We start from the raw sequence: 14,175 nt of genomic DNA, 5'->3' as shown, positions 1-14,175 counted from the left end.
AAATGAAAGATTTTGTGATATAAATCAATTTCTTTTTGTTATTTTGTGGTGCCTTTTAATTTTACCAATAAATCAATAGGCAATGATCCAATTCAATTTTTTATTTTTAAAAATAACTTAACTAGTGATGCCATGGTAACAATAATTATAGACACTAATAAAATATCAATAACTACTAATACTATGGTGTCATAATATCGGTGATGCTGTGGTAATAGTAATCACTGACACCACTTACAAGTGTCACTATTTTTCTGACTCCCAGATTACTGACACAATTAACAAGTGTCAGTGAAAGTAATTTCTGACACTATTCTAAAGTCAGTAAAGACCATTTTTCTAGTAGTGTTGACAAATTATTTTCCAGACATGGTTTGAGTATGTCTAGGTTGCACGGACAAGGATATGATGAAGCTAGTAATATGTAAGGTGAGTTCAATGGTCTTAAAGCACTGATTTTGGAGGACAACAAATGTGCTTATTTTCTTCAGTGTTTTGCACATCAACTTCAATTGGCTCGAATTTCTGTGGCAAAAAAGCATGAAGATGTTAATTCTCTTTTTAGTTTAGTTACAATGTTAGTCAACGTTGTTGGTGCTTCATTAAAACATTGTGATATTCTTCAAGAGAAACATGCTCAAGCAGTTATTAAAGCATTCAATGATGGTGAACTTTCAAGTGGATGGGGTTCAAATCAAGAGGTTACTTAAAAGCGATCTGCTGACACATGTTGGAGCTCACATTATGGTATGTTATTGAGCATAATCACCATGTTTCCATCTATTATTGACATGCTTGAGATAATTTTGAATGAGGGAAATTTTGAACAAAGATTTCAAGCTACAATGTTATATTAAGTGCATGTAATTATTTGAATTTGTGTTTAGTTTGTTGTTAATGAAAAAAATTCTTGGATTTGCACGAGTTATCACAAGCATCACAAAAAAAGGATTAAGACATTGTGAATGCTATAAAATTAATTGGAGTGTATAAGAGAAACTTACAAAATATGAGAGAAAATTGATAGGACTCTTTACTTGGTGAAACTTCTTCTTATTGTGTGAAGCATGATATTGATGTTCCTAATATGGATGATTTGTTTCAAACTTAAGGGAGATCACAATGCAAGGCTCAAAATATCACAAATTTGCATCGTTTTCGTGTTGAATTATTTTATGAAATTTTAGACATGCAACTTAAAAAATTAAGCAATCGTTTCAATGAGACGAATACTGAGTTGTTTCTTTGTGTGACATGTCTATGCCCTAATGACTCATTTGCAGCTCTTTATAGGCAGAAACTACTTCGCCTTGCTGAGTTTTATCCAAATGATTTTTCTCCAGTGGATCTCGTAGTACTTAAAACTCAACTTGATATTTATATTATGGATGTGGGTGCTAACAACAAATTTTCAAGATTGAAAGGGATTGATGAGCTAGCAAGAAAATTGGTTGACTAAGAAGGATCAATTATATTCATTAATTAATTTATTTGTGACATTAGTATTGATTTTACTAGTTGCCATAGTTACAGTAGAAAGGGCATTTTCAGCTATGAATTTTGTGAAAAATTGTCTTCGAAATCGGATGGGAGATTAATGGTTGAATGATAGTCTTGTTGTATACATAGCAAATGATATATTTTGTAGTCTTGACAATGAGGTTATTCTTCAACGTTTTCAACATATGAAACCTCGTCGAGGATAGTTATAAGTGTATTGAATTAAATACTTTAATGAACTTTTATTTTAATATAGGGTTAATTCCGTCCTACCCTCAAATGTTTCAACATATTCCACTGCGCACCTAAATGTTTCAACAATGCTCAATCCACACCCAAATCAGTTAATTTGACCATTTATTCTAATGGTCAAAGGAAAAATTTGGAAGTTCATGCCCTAAATATTATTTGATAATGATAAATTAAATTTATTTAATAAATTAATTGATGGGATTATTATTAATTACTTTTAATTAAGATTTTTTAATGTAAATATTAATTATTGGATTAACATTTTATCTCATTTAATTCTTTTCTAATTCAAGATAAGGGGTATTTCAGACATTTCATTAACTTTCAAATAGCTCCGTTAAAAATAATGATAAAATTAACGGAATTAGGTGCGTGGTGGAAAATGTCGAAATGTTTGGGTGCACGGTGGAAAATGTTGAAAGATTTAGGGGTTAGGTGGAAATAACCCTTTAATATATATCATTTATTGACTACTTTCTTAAATGAAATTATTATTTAACTTAGCCCCTACTAAAATTAATTTCTGGCACCACCACTTCACACACACACACACACACACACACACACACACACACATATATAATGCTTAAACATCCTTGTCACCACATTATGGCTTGTATTCTATAAAGCTTCAAAAATCTTTAAACAAACTGAAACAATCTAGACACATTTGGCATAGTCAACGAATACTTGATCAAGGATACATGCACTGTAAGAAAATAGCTCGGATGTGACGGTGTATATGACTGCAAAATTGGGGGTCGCAAAAGATACTAAACTTTGCCGCGTGTCTCAAAGCTATTTTCTTGGTAACACGTGACCATTTTGGGACATCAAAAACCCAGTCACAAAAAGTACTCTAAAATAAAAAAAAAAGTTTGGCCTTTAACTCGTCGAAACTGTAACCGCCAGAACGCCACACAATTAAGTCCTTACCAATGAAGCCGAAAGCAAAAAGCTTGTTGGAATTTAAAGTTTAAACATATTTAAGCATCTTATTTGTGTACAACTAATTCCATTATTCATCATTTTCACTTGTGCATTCATTTTATTTCCAATTCAATATTTTAGTTACATTATCTGTTTGCATCATATTTGACAACTCTGAAATTAAATCTCATAATTACATATTCTCTGTTAATTAATTGTGCTTTTGAGTCCTAATTTGAATCATTTGTATACCTAAAATTAGAGTTTGAATCGATTACAATAATTAGGGATTCGAAAACCTAAAATGAATAGGGTTTTGATTATCTTTCCTTTTGAATTTTTATCTTCATTTCTATTTCCATGACTTATTTAATTGGCGAAGCTTTTTCATAGTCCTTTTATATTCATAGGATTTGAACGAACAATTGTTTCCTCACATTTCCTAACGGCTCTTTTTTTCTTTCTCCCCAATTATAAGTAAATTTACTATTTAGCTTTTGAATTTGTTGATTAAATGCAGCATTGATAAGATTTTAGATATTGTTATACTTCATGTAAAGAGCTTGATTAATGTTTAACAGTTCAATTTACTATATAAAATTATTTTTGTTAATGTCGAAATCCGATCGAGTCGGTTAGCGACTCGATACTAGACCCTTGCCTCAGCATAAAATTTGTTTGGTGGGAAAGCAGCTTGCCAAACACTAAGAACACCCTTCGACCATTACCAAATAACCTAAGAAAACCTGAAATCACAAAGAATAGTAAGAGGTGCCAAAAGTTTTTTTAGCGATAACCCTTTAACGCTCAAATCAATTTATAGGTTTACCAGAATAAAAATAAATAATTTCTTTTTTAAATAAAAACAGAGATCAAAAACTCAAAAAAAAAACCAAGTACCAATATGAAGAATGGATTTTTTTTTCAGCTTGGCTGAATCCTCAAAGAAAAAAAAAAAACAAAGAAGTAGGTAGCAATGTTAGCATAGGCAACCCCACTCCCGTTTGAAATTCTCCATTTTCCCCACTCCCGATAGCCCATTCCTCATTTTGCTCACCATCCTTTATAATTTTTTATACTCGTCTCCCCAAAATGGCCTTTGAATACATAAGTGAATGTCTAGGCTTTGGTAAGGGTAGTTCGGTCATTGCCTTTTACAAGTAAGATGGGTGATGTTGAAAAATGAGGAATGCACGTCCTCTTCAGTAAATCCCACTAACAATTTCATTTTCTTTATTAATTAATTTTTTTTATCTTCAAACACTAGTCCCCCAGTTTCTAGTGTTGAGAGTGTAACGAATAAAGACTTGAAACTTTATAAAAAACTTTCTTGATTGATTGGGTAGATAAAAAAAACAGCAGTCGCTGCTGCAACATAATTTTAAAGTGACCTTGAGGTTACTTCTATGAGTCGACTCAGGGTTGCTGAAATTAACCTCGCCATGGGCAAAAGAGTTGAGCGAACTTTAAGTTTTATTCCTCACGTCAAGGATATTTTGAGCTTACAACCTTTATTACTAACTTAAGTTGTTTTAAGCAACTCTTATCAATTTAAGCATGTATGCTTATCTTGAGCAAATTTTAAGGCTTTTTTTTAACTTTTAACTAACTTAAGCAATTTTAAGCCACTCTTATTAATTTAAGGTCTTATGCCTTATTTGGAATAGGCTTTAAGGCTTTTAACCTTGTACTGAGTTAAGCAACTTTAAACAGCTCTTGTCAGTTTAAGGTTTTATACCTTACTTAGAGCATGTTTCAAGACTTTTAACCTTTTATCGATTCTCTTTGCTTTTTATTGTGCCTTATAAAATATTAATAAATTTCATCTATAAACTTTGTTTGGTTCTCAATGCTAGCCTACAACTCTCCTTTCATAAATTGTTCTCACATTGAGTAAGTTTCAAGAAATCAAGCTGATTAAGTTATATCATTAGCCCTTATACGAGCTCAATCAATTTGATAAGTAAAAGTCGTCCCTATTTCGTAAATTATTAGTAGGTAAATACTATACCCGCAAATAAAGGCAGCAAATGCATGTTTTGATATAGACAGTAAGACAAAAATTTGTTAGAATTTCTGACCCGATTAACGTGCAACTTTAGCATCAATGTCTCCTTCTAGGTGAGCCTGTCTCATACGCAAATGTATCAAAAATTGACTTGGCCATTCAAATAAGAGTTTGTCAAATAGACGACAGACATAAATTATAGATGTGATATCATTCACTAGGAATTATGTGATTCGAAAACATAGGTTAAATAGCAGCGAGTCTAATGTTCAAGTGTCTAAAGTCATCATCGTCACGAAACAACTCAAACCAAACTGCAACTTATAAATTATCCACAAAGTAGCTCACAAAATCAAACACAATGGCAGGGCTTCTAGCCATTTATGACTGATGCTTCTAATCATTTATTTATGCATCTAGGTTTTTTTTATGGATAAGCATCCTTTGTGCTCCATTAAAAGTCCTCTGCTAAAGGTCCATATAGTACTATTTATTATTGCTATGAATATTGAAATTTAATTTATAAATTAATAATAGCATTTTAGTATATGTAATCACAAAAGAGATGGTAGTTTAAACCATTAAACAAAGTCATATCATTATATATGATGGAATATATAATCGTCGTATCAAAAAATGGCTAATGATGATGACTTAAAAACCCAATCTGCCTTAAAAGTCAATAAACAGATTTGAAGAATAAAATAAAATCTTGATTTTAGAACAAGTGACCTTGTTTGAGTTCTAAGAATTCTGTACTATCTTGCAGTGGAATTGCATAATAGAATTCCCTGCATATTCTTCACACGAAAATGAGCTACGTGGTCGAATTATTGGGTGTAAAACTAGCAGAAAATACCCTGAAGAAACCAAAGATGCATGGATTTTTTATGCTTGTCACCAAATAGGTTTAACTATATGAGTAACCTTTATTTAAGAACCTGAACATTGATAATGCTGCAAACCAATTATTCTTTTGGGCAGACTTTATGTCTAGAGTCCAATGCAACGAGAATACAAATATGTAACCAAAATAATGATGGCAACGACGTTATGAATCTAAGAAGCCAGAACAAAGCTAATTGTTACTTATTTAAGACATTATGCCAAGCATGTGGTGGGCAAATATAAAATAAATTTATTTGCAAGTGTAATAGAATGTAATCTTGCTCAATCAATTATGAACGAAGCCCGTTCTAGCAAGCTGATTTTATAAGAAAATATTTTCAATGAATTCCAAAATATAATATTCAGTTCTTTCATCAAGGATATCATGCATGTTAGTGAAGAATTTCCAAACATCTCATTTTCGATAAGCTAATCATCATGCCAATTGTAATTTAAATTCTAATGAACATTTACTTAGAACACTGCAAAGATAAATAAGTGAATTAGAACACTGCAAAGATAAATAAGTGAAAACCTTCACAGGCGGCATTCCATTTAGCCATTGGCTTCCTCGTTTGAGCAAGTTCATCCATTTAGGCACCGCTAATCAACTCAACTGGATTTCAGCATCAACATTTGGTGCCGCCTAAGGGGAACGGTATAAAAAGCCAACTTGTTATCTCTATCAATTTTCATCTGGCCGAAGCGAAGGTATTTAATTAATTTTTCTATCTGTTGAATTTGCAGAAACTTTCAGTTTCTGAGAAAAAAGTGAGGTTGCTAATGCGTTTTACTCTTGACTTGTAGGTGGCTTGCGTTATGTGATTTTATATATAAATACAACTCATTGTTCACCTGCAGGTTCTTATATTATGAATAATTCATAATAGTTGTAAATGATATGGTATTCAATTGGAATTGTTGTTTGGAATAAATTGTAGGGATTTATGAATGTTTATGTTCAAGTTTCATCTTTTATATATATTTAATTATTTTAGTATGTGCATTGAAAATTTAGACCCATTTAAGAATTATTAATAAACACATGTTTTATTAATGTCATCTTTGGATGACAGTGAAGATCATATGTCTATTAATAATTCTTGAATTATCCCGTCTTGAACAGTTTGGGAATGCAGAATTTTCTATAGTAGCTAGTAATAGAAGTTTTGTTCCACGTAGAAAGGATCTTTTGGTAACTACTGCTAATGTACTCTAGGTACTTACTAGATGAATGGCTGTCATGTGTTATTTTGACATAGCACTTAGCACATAAACATTCATAAATCTATATCGTGTACTGGGAGGAATATAGGGAGATGTTGCTGGAATTTCCACAGATATGGAAGAAAACTTCAGCTACTTGAGATTGAAGAAATTTGTGCATTCTTGAAGGGGAAATTTTTAGGACCACCTACTTTTTGTATATGTGAAGAGAAGGTTAGATTAGTTGAGGGGGAGTGAAAGAGCTAAGTTAGAGGAATATTATTGGTTAATTTGTCTTTTTGTGGTGTTTTATTGTGGTGGCTTTGTGATCTTTGTCTATATGTGGAAGAAAGTGCAAGACATTTGCAACAGTTGTTTATAGCATTGTCTAAATAGTTGTCCTCACAGTTTTGAGCTTGTGATTTTGCTTATTTAATAGTGTTCGTGTACACTATAAATGGAATATTATTTCTGATATTAGTTTATCAATTCTTTTTGCTTGTCCGTTAGCTGTAAATTAGCAAGCAATATATATATGAAAATGTTTTGATAAGTGCATATTTTCTCTATATTTTATTAATTAATTTCTTTATCTTTTTCTTGTTATTGATCTTAAATATTCTAGTTATTTTAGTTAATTTTTAATTTAGTAAATTATATTTGATTGTGTTAATTTTTATCTTAGTTTTCTTATTTTGTTATTTTAGATATATCCTGAGATTAAAGAGAAATTAAATCGGAGTATTTAAAAAGAAATCTGCTTGAAGGAATTAGAAAAGAAAATAATTGAAGATTTTAGAAGCCAATCAATTAATTGATGCAAATTCAGAAGCTTATACGATTTCATGGAGATAAAAAAAGACTTTGGGAATAAGCATGCATAAAATAGGAACTTTTTTAATGTGCATGGCTTTATAAGTTGCATGCAAGATTCACTTTACTAATTCAAAAAGATCTCATGCATAAGTCTTGCCTAAACTAAATTGCACATGCATGGCATTACATATGGAAAGCAAATTGAAGAAAAAGAAAATCAAAGCGGACATGTGCGTGGCAATTAAGGGAAGCAAATTAATTGCTTTAAATTAGAAATAAAATCCAATAAGGATTTGGCCAATCTTAGGCATTATAAAAGCCAATATTTGGCTTTTGATTCAGGGAGTGGACAGCCATACATATGCAACAGCGATGGCAAGAAGAGAAGAAAAGAAAAGGAGAAGCCAGATGGAAGAAAAGTAGAGTTAGCCGCTTGAATTAATGTCCATTATTGGTTTTATCAAATCTCTTATTCCCAATTCAATTATGTTAGGCTAAATTTTCTATTTGGTTGAGCGTGAATTTGAAACCCCAAATATGTCATATGATTAATGTTCAATTTCTATCATTCAATTTATTTAATTGAAATTGTTTATTTTCTTCTATAATTAATGTTTATGATTTTATTCTTGTCTTATTTGAGTGGTCAATTAAATAGGACTTGAATAAATTCTATTGCTAGATTAAAATTCTTAATTGGTAATTATCTTGATATTTTAATAATTAGTAGTAGGTTGGAACCAACGATTTTAATTGGAGAACATAACCTAGGTTAGATCATCCGAGCTTGTGTGTTTATTACCTACATCAACCTAATATCTTTCTCTACTTAATGCTTCCATTATCTTAAATTTAAAGAGCTTGTTTTAAATTATTTAACGGTTAGAGATTAGGTGAAAAACTTGTTTTGCCTAACGACATACTAAGGAAAGCTTGAGACTAACAATGCTTAATGTTGTCTACGGTTGATAGGTTCAATAGAAATTGGTGATAGAATTGATATATTATGTGTATATTTGGTGGTGGCAAATGATCCTTTAACCAAAGTTTTTATCATTATTATTTCTCTCTCCTTTAATTTTAGTTTTTATTAAATTATTATTTTTGTAATTTTAATTTCTTTATTTCTTGCTATTTATTTAAAAATTCATAAACCTCATTTTTTTTATTCATCATTGCCATTTTCTTTAGTTAGATTAATTTATGTTATTATTACTATTATTATTACTACTATTATTTTATTTTAAATCCTCTTTAGAGTTGATAATAAATATAACTAGTATATTTTCGTGTGATCGGTCCTTTCGCAGGATCGATCCTTACTCGCTCTATACTAGTTATTTATACTTGTAGTAAGATTTTAAATTTGGTGCACCCTAACGACACTACCATGTTTCAACTGGCTAGCCTAATTTACTGTATATATAATTTATTAGTGTGTGAAAGAGTATAAATAGCAGCTAGAGCACTAGACTTTAAGAAGTTACCGTACACCTTAATATAGCTGTAAGTTAGTTAACAACATATGTGTATACGACAATGAAAATGCTTCACCTGGTTGGCCTAATTTATTATATATATAATTTATTAATGTATGAAAGAGTATAACTAGCAACTAAAGTATTAGACTTTAAAATGTTACTATGCACCCTAATATACATGGATAGTTTCTTAAAGTCATTTATTTAGATTTTACTGTTTTTAAACATCCAAACCAACAACCAATTGTTATTTTCAGCCAATTTTTTGCTTATGGAGATCTCTAGAGCTAATAGCCAATTGTTATTAACATACAAGTCACAAACTCTGCACACATTAAAATATCTCAGTAGAAATAAAGAACTAACAAAACTTATTTTACTAATTTTGTGGTGTGTTAAAAGGAGATAATCATGGACAGGAGTTAGACTGATTTTCTAAATAGGGCAATCAAGTCATCTACTGATGGGGGCAAGGGCATTTTAGACTTTGCATTTAAGAATGTTGTTGGTGATACAAGAATTTATTGTCCTTCTAAGGAGTGTCGCAATCGATATCTTGCTAAGGAAGTGAAAAGAGACCATATCATAATAAACAATTTTTGGTCAAAGTACAAAAATTGGATATTGCATGGTGAACCATCTTCATCTTTGGAATCTAACCAACAAACTAAGGTTAATTATGACTCGAGTATTGATGATGATATGGTTGGAATGATTCACGATGTAATGGGCACTCCAATTAATTATCATCCACCAGAGCATGAGGGTCTAAAGAATGAAACTAAAGAATTCTTCAAATTGCTCCAAGAGGTAGAGTCTTCTTTATATCCGGGATGTGAGGAATTTACAGCCTTACCATTCTGTTCGACTCTTACACATGAAAGTATCATGTGGGTGGACAGACAAGTCATTGACAGTGTTACTGGAATTACTAAAAGAAGCATTTTCTAAAGAAATAGAACTGCCAAATTCATATTGTAAGGCTAAAAACATAACTGCTGATTTAGATTTTACATGCAAGACTTGGGACACAGGTCCTATTCTATGTTGTTTAGAAATGAACATAAAACACCTGAACGATGTAAATATGTTATGCATCTAGATATAAAAAATTGATGTGAATTCTGGTGATCCCTCAAACAAGGGTAAGCAAATACTGATCAAGCAAGCATGGTATTTTTCCACGAGTAACAAGATTATAAATATTGTTTATGTCCTCGAAAACTGCTTCTTTTATGAGATGGCATGCTAAATCATGCATTGATGATTGCGTGCTAAGGCATCCTACTGATAATCCTGCATTGAAATCATTTGATCAAATAGATATTGATTTCATTCTAGATATTGGTAATGTTAGGCTTGGATTAGAAAGTAATAGTTTGAATCAGTTTAGAACGATGTCTGTATCAAATTGTAAATGGCCTGTAGTTTTAATTCCACACACACAAAACAACCATTCATAATATTTATATGTGCTTATTGATAGACCTAAAGTGCCAGTAACAAGATTGATGTTTACTTGCAACCATTGATTAAGAAGTTGAAAGAATTATGGGTTGAAAGGGGTACTTAGCTATGATGTTTCGCGCAATCAAATGTTAAAATTACATGTAGCACTGTTATGGATTATCAGTGATTTTTCAGAAAATATTTTTACTTGGGCCTCTATTAATTTTTTACCACACTACTAGAAAAATGGGCTTTACTGACACCAATTTAGTGTCAGTAATTACTTTTGCTGACACTTGTTAATTATGTCAGTAATGCTCAAGCCAGAACACACTGACACTTATTTTTGGTGTCAGTGATTTTTGCGTCAATATCTTGTGTCACTATAGTATCACCACAATAGTGATACTATGGTGTTAGTATCAGTTGATACTATTTCTATGTCAGTATTTTGTGTCACTAGAGAGTCACAAGGATAGTGACTCAATCGTGTTAGCATTTAATGATACTATTTACATGTCACTGATTTATGTGACTACAGTATCAGGAATCCACTGAGTCAGTATCATCAAAAATTCTTATCGTCATTTAAATAATTAGTGTTAGTATTAACGGTGCTATACCAGTTGTGTTTTATTTTTTTAATCACATTATTCCTATTTATTTTACAATTAAAATAAACCCAAAATATATTAAACATACCAAATCTTGTAATGCAATTCACATAATACACATTTCAAATACATCAGTTAAATTAAAATAGTTCAAATACATCATTGTTTGGGGGTAAAAAACAAGTTCAAGTACTAAATTAAGCTTTGAACAAGTAGTATAAACGATAAAGTACTAAATTAAGTTCGGAAAATTTAGCCAAGAAGAAAAAATAGATAACAATGTCCGCATATCCCTTCATTTTTTTTCCACCTACAAGTATATAAAATCAATTAGCACACCACAAAAAATAAGTCTTGTATATTTTCAAGGAAAAATAATCATAAATTACTTGTATGTTACCTCGTGATTGTAGGCTGTAATTAACTTGGCAACATATGTAGCCCACTGATCACGAAGTCGCGAGAGGTCCTTGACAGTGTATTCCTCAACTCCCTTGAACTTTAATTTAAAAACAACAAGTTATTCACCGAAAATCCTTGACTAAACTACTTAATTATCATTCATTTAAATATATTTGTGTGTTAACAATTAAAGCCAACAAATAAACTCCAACAATATTACTATTTTATCCAAAATTATATAGGTAAATACTGAACATCCTGATCATGGTAATTCCAAAAAAAAAAAAAACAACTTGTGAACCCCAACAGGAACCGCAACAGTACGCGATTTAATACAAATATGGATGTAGATACAAAATCTTAATTAGGATGACAACTTATCCTCATCAAAGTAAAGTACAAGCAACGACACCATAGCACATCCCCACTAACAACTACTTTGCAACCCAAACAATTGTTTTATGTTGGGATATGCAGTACATTGTGTATATCCCAAATCCTAATTCATGTCTATATGGATATTCATATAATCTATTCAACAGTATGCAACATAGTCACCATTATAAGTACCCTTACAGTTTATAAAATGCATACAATACGCAATAAAAAGATAACTATAAAGAAGCACACAATATGTGTTTGAGCTGATTCATTTCACAATAAATTAAAATAATATGATGCAGTATTGTAAAAATCGTTTTCAATACTTACATTATTTTTCAGAACGTTCACATTTGTGATGATATCTTGCATGTATTTCATCACATAGTAACCACATTCAAAGCTGCTCGGTTGCCTCGGACACTACAAGATCAAAATTACATTAATTTTTTATTGTACGTTAACAATAATTAGTTAGGTTTGTCTGATTTTTACCTTGACAGGTATCCATTGAACATTGGCCTTTGTATCAGAATTTAAACTCTGATGTATTCGAATCCCCCTACAATTAAGAGACATAGCTAACGTTAGCAAATAATTAGCATAAGACATAAAAATAAAACAGCATGATCAAAGATACAAATAACAAACTTAACTGATTGACAATCTGCATTAGCTCTTCATCAGGACTACCTTCCAAAGGATCAAGATAATCGGTTGTACGTCTCACCATATCAATTGCCAATAACACCCAGTGGGCACTAAACAAAGTAAAAATTGTTCTCACACATGAATTACTACAAATTAAAGAATATAACTAGCAAATAAAAAAGGTTATACCCAGGGTTATATGGGAATACGATGACTTGTCCCAATTCTGCCAAGCCTAACAGTTTTGAAATGTATTGAGTCCTGTCTTTGAAGCTGACCCTTGGATATAGCTTCTTAAAAAGCCCAAACTGAATTAGTTTAGTACTTCCATTGCTCTCCATCTCCTCATACAGGTGTGTAAGAAGAAACAAATATATATAACGAAGTAAGTTTGAATATAGGAAACAAAATAATAGGGCCAAGTTTACTAAAACATAAGTTATGATTTACCGTACTTGATCCATATGTTAATGATGCAGTTTGAGACCTCTTTAAACTCGATGATTTTAGCACAAATCATTTTGTCCAAGTGTGTTTCCCAAATTTCACCAAAGGTTGATGTGTCATGTCGAATCCTGATCAACCGAGGTAAAGAATTCTCGATGAACATGGTAAACATGTTCATATATTCACTCATGTCATTCTTTCTTGATCGTGCTGCTGCCCGTGTATTCTTCACACGTACATTGAGGTCTTTTGCTGCTGGTCTGATGACTCGGGGTTCTTTTTTGGCTACTTCTGCTGGTCTGATGACTCTGGGTTCTTTTTTGGCTACTTCTGCTGGTCTGGTGACCAGTGGTTCTTTTTTAGGTACTTATGTTGGTCTGATGACTAGTGGTTCTTTATTGGGTACTTTGTCATGACAGGAGAACTGCCTATCTAGTACTTTAGGAGTTAGTCTAGGAGATCGTCTCGGTGTGGGCTTTGAAGTAATTTCACACTCTACTTTTTCAGGGGTTTGTTGAGGAGTTGCTTGGGAAATTGTGGTGGGACTGTCCTTGATTTTACTCTTCACAGATTTTGGAGTCGACTTACCCGATGGGAAATCAACCTATGCAATAATCAAAACACATACCATTAGTAGTAATACATGCATATACAAATGGAAAAAAAATAATGACATGTAACAGGCCACATACCTTTCTTTTTCCAAGAGTTTCAGGGGATTGTTGATCATTGTCAATCTGAACACCAGTGGAAGTTTTCACAAAACTGGTTTTTTCCTTTTTTACTCAAAGTATAGGGAACTGGAGGTAGGACTTTGTTTTTTTTTGTTTGTTTCATCAGGAACTAGTTTTCCCCTGATCTTCAAAGACTCAAGATCTTTTCTAGCATTAATCCCATCTTTTGTTTTGCCTGGTTGATGAAGTAATGTGCCATATATGTTCTTGCACACATTTTTTTCAATGTGCATCACATCTAATTGATGGTGAACTAATAAATGCTTCCAATAATCTAACTAAAAAAAGATTGACTTTTTTTGTACAATTTTTCAGTTATGTTCTCATCACCATCACCGCCACCACCGCCATCATGTTTTCGCTTTTTGGCCTTCTTTTTCCCAAACTTAATATCTATATCTTCCACCATATTAAAG

The 14,175-nt window shown here is 31.7% G+C and overlaps 1 long non-coding RNA gene across 1 annotated transcript; it reads right to left on the bottom strand.

Moving 5' to 3' along the window:
* Positions 1 to 4,827: 4,827 nt before the first annotated feature.
* LOC127900003 (uncharacterized) lies at positions 4,828 to 6,601 on the bottom strand. The gene is made up of 2 exons (XR_008051908.1): positions 6,114 to 6,601; positions 4,828 to 5,155 (listed from the first exon to the last, which is right to left on the bottom strand). It is a non-coding gene; the product is annotated as an uncharacterized LOC127900003 (long non-coding RNA).
* Positions 6,602 to 14,175: the final 7,574 nt, after the last annotated feature.

The sequence above is a fragment of the Citrus sinensis genome, chromosome 9, assembly GCF_022201045.2.
Source record: "Citrus sinensis cultivar Valencia sweet orange chromosome 9, DVS_A1.0, whole genome shotgun sequence".
Taxonomy (NCBI): Eukaryota; Viridiplantae; Streptophyta; class Magnoliopsida; order Sapindales; family Rutaceae; genus Citrus; species Citrus sinensis.
The sequence above is the reverse complement of the archived record's forward strand: the minus strand, read 5'-3'. Positions and strand labels throughout refer to the sequence as shown.